We start from the raw sequence: 4,166 nt of genomic DNA on the forward strand, positions 1-4,166 counted from the left end.
CCAGTAACACAGGCACACACTTACACCAAGTAACAGTGACATACACTGACACCAAGTAACAAAGACATACACTTACACCAAGTAACAAAGACATACACTTACACCAAGTAACACAGACACACACTGACACCAAGTAACAAATACATACACTGACTCCCAGTAACAAAGACATACACTGACACCCAGTAACACAGACACACACCGACACCAAGTAACAAAGACACACACTTACACCAAGTAACACAGACATGCACTGACACCAAGTAACAAAGACATACACTTACACCAAGTAACAAAGACATACACTTACACCAAGTTACAAAGACACACACTTACACCAAGTAACAAAGACATACACTGACACCCAGTAACAAAGAAATCCACTGACAACAAGCCACTAACACATACACTGGCACCAAGTAACAAAGACATACAGTGACACCCAGTATCAAAGAAATCCATTGACAACAAGTCACTAACGCATACACTGGCACCAAGTAACAAAGACATACACTGACACCAAGGAACACAGACACACATTGAAACAAAGTAACAAAGACACACACTTACACCAAGTAACAAAGACATACACTTACACCAAGTATTTTGACACACACTTACACCAAGTAACAAAGACATACACTGACACCAAGTCACAAAGACACACACTGACACCCAGTAACACAGACACACACTGACACCAAGTAACACAGACACACACTGACACCCAGTAAAAAAGACATACACTGACACCAAGTCACAAAGACATACACTGATACCAAGTCACAAAGACATACACTGATACCCAGTAACACAGACACACACTTACACCAAGTAACAAAGACATACACTGACACCAAGTCACAAAGACATACACTCATACCCAGGAACAAAGACATACACTGATACCCAGTAACACAGACACACACTGATACACAGTAACACAGACACACACTTACACCAAGTAACAAAGACATACACTGACACCAAGTCACAAAGACACAAACTGACACCAAGTAACAAGGACATACACTGACACCCATTAACAAAGACATCCACTGACAACAAGTCACAAACACATACACTGACACCAAGTAACAAAGACAAACACTTACACCAAGTAACAAAGACATACACTGACACCCAGTAACAAAGACATCCACTGACAACAAGTCACAAACACATACACTGACACCAAGTAACAAAGACATACACTGACACCAAGTAACAAAGACATACACTGATACCCAGTAACACAGACGCACACTTACACCAAGTAACAAAGACATACACTTACACCAGGTAACGCAGACATTCACTTACACCAAGTATTTTGACATACACTTACACCAAGTAACAAAGACTTACACTGACACCCAGTAAAAAAGACATACACTGACACCAAGTCACAAAGACATACACTGACACCAAGTAACAAAGACATACACTTACACAAAGTAACAAAGACACACACTTACACCGAGTAACACAGACACACACTGACACCCAGCAACACAGACACACACTTACACCAAATAACATAGACATACACTGACACCAAGTAACAAAGACATACACTGATACCCAGTAACACAGGCACACAATTACACCAAGTAACAGTGACATACACTGACACCAAGTCACAAAGACATACATTCATACCCAGTAACAAAAACATACACTGATACCCAGTAACACAGACACACACTGATACCCAGTTACACAGACACACACTGATACCCAGTAACACAGACAAACACTTACACCAAGTTACAAAGACATACACTTACACCAATTAACAAAGACATACACTTACACCAAGTAACACAGACACACAATGACACCAAGTAACAAATACATACACTGACTCCCAGTAACAAAGACATACACTGACACCCAGTAACACAGACACACACCGACACCAAGTAACAAAGACACACACTTACACCAAGTAACACAGACATGCACTGACACCAAGTAACAAAGACACAAACAGACACCAAGTAACAAATACATACACTGACTCCCAGTAACAAAGACATACACTGACACCCAGTAACACAGACACACATTGACACAAAGTAACAAAGACACACACTTACACCAAGTAACAAAGACATACACTTACACCAAGTATTTTGACACACACTTACACCAAGTAACAAAGACATACACTGACACCATGTCACAAAGACACACACTGACACCCAGTAACACAGACACACACTGACACCAAGTAACACAGACACACACTGACACCCAGTAAAAAAGACATACACTGACACCAAGTCACAAAGACATACACTGATACCAAGTCACAAAGACATACACTGATACCCAGTAACACAGACACACACTTACACCAAGTAACAAAGACATACACTGACACCAAGTCACAAAGACATACACTCATACCCAGTAACAAAGACATACACTGATGCCCAGTAACACAGACACACACTGATACCCAGTAACACAGACACACACTTACACCAAGTAACAAAGACATACACTGACACCAAGTCACAAAGACACAAACTGACACCAAGTAACAAGGACATACACTGACACCCAGTATCAAAGAAATCCACTGACAACAAGTCACTAACGCATACACTGGCACCAAGTAACAAAGACATACACTGACACCCAGGAACACAGACACACATTGACACAAAGTAACAAAGACACACACTTACACCAAGTAACAAAGACATACACTTACACCAAGTATTTTGACACACACTTACACCAAGTAACAAAGACATACACTGACACCAAGTCACAAAGACACACACTGACACCCAGTAACACAGACACACACTGACACCAAGTCACAAAGACATACACTGATACCCAGTAACACAGACGCACACTTACACCAAGTAACAAAGACATACACTTACACCAGGTAACGCAGACATTCACTTACACCAAGTATTTTGACATACACTTACACCAAGTAACAAAGACTTACACTGACACCCAGTAAAAAAGACATACACTGACACCAAGTCACAAAGACATACACTGACACCAAGTAACAAAGACATACACTTACACAAAGTAACAAAGACACACACTTACACCGAGTAACACAGACACACACTGACACCCAGCAACACAGACACACACTTACACCAAATAACATAGACATACACTGACACCAAGTAACAAAGACATACACTGATACCCAGTAACACAGGCACACAATTACACCAAGTAACAGTGACATACACTGACACCAAGTCACAAATACATACACTCATACCCAGTAACAAAGACATACACTGATACCCAGTAACACAGACACACACTGATACCCAGTAACACAGACACACACTGATACCCAGTAACACAGACAAACACTTACACCAAGTTACAAAGACATACACTTACACCAAGTAACAAAGACATACACTTACACCAAGTAACACAGACACACACTTACACCAAGTAACACAGACATGCACTGACACCAAGTAACAAAGACACACACTGACACCAAGTAACAAATACATACACTGACTCCCAGTAACAAAGACATACACTGACACCCAGTAACACAGACACACACCGACACCAAGTAACAAAGACACACACTTACACCAAGTAACACAGACATGCACTGACACCAAGTAACAAAGACACACACTGACACCAAGTAACAAATACATACACTGACTCCCAGTAACAAAGACACACACTGACTCCAAGTAAAAAAGACATACACTGACACCAAGTCACAAAGACATACACTGATACCAAGTCACAAAGACATACACTGATACCCAGTAACACAGATACACACTTACACCAAGTAACAAAGACATACACTGACACCAAGTCACAAAGACATACACTCATACCCAGTAACAAAGACATACACTGATACCCAGTAACACAGACACACACTGATACCCAGTAACACAGACACACACTTACACCAAGTAACAAAGACATACACTGACACCAAGTCACAAAGACACAAACTGACACCAAGTAACAAGGACATACACTGACACCCATTAACAAAGACATCCACTGACAACAAGTCACAAACACATACACCGACACCAAGTAACAAAGACAAACACTTACACCAAGTAACAAAGACATACACTGACACCCAGTAACAAAGACATACACTGACACCCAGTAACAAA

This window comes from Heterodontus francisci, unplaced genomic scaffold (genome assembly GCF_036365525.1).
Source record: "Heterodontus francisci isolate sHetFra1 unplaced genomic scaffold, sHetFra1.hap1 HAP1_SCAFFOLD_83, whole genome shotgun sequence".
NCBI lineage: Eukaryota > Metazoa > Chordata > Chondrichthyes > Heterodontiformes > Heterodontidae > Heterodontus > Heterodontus francisci.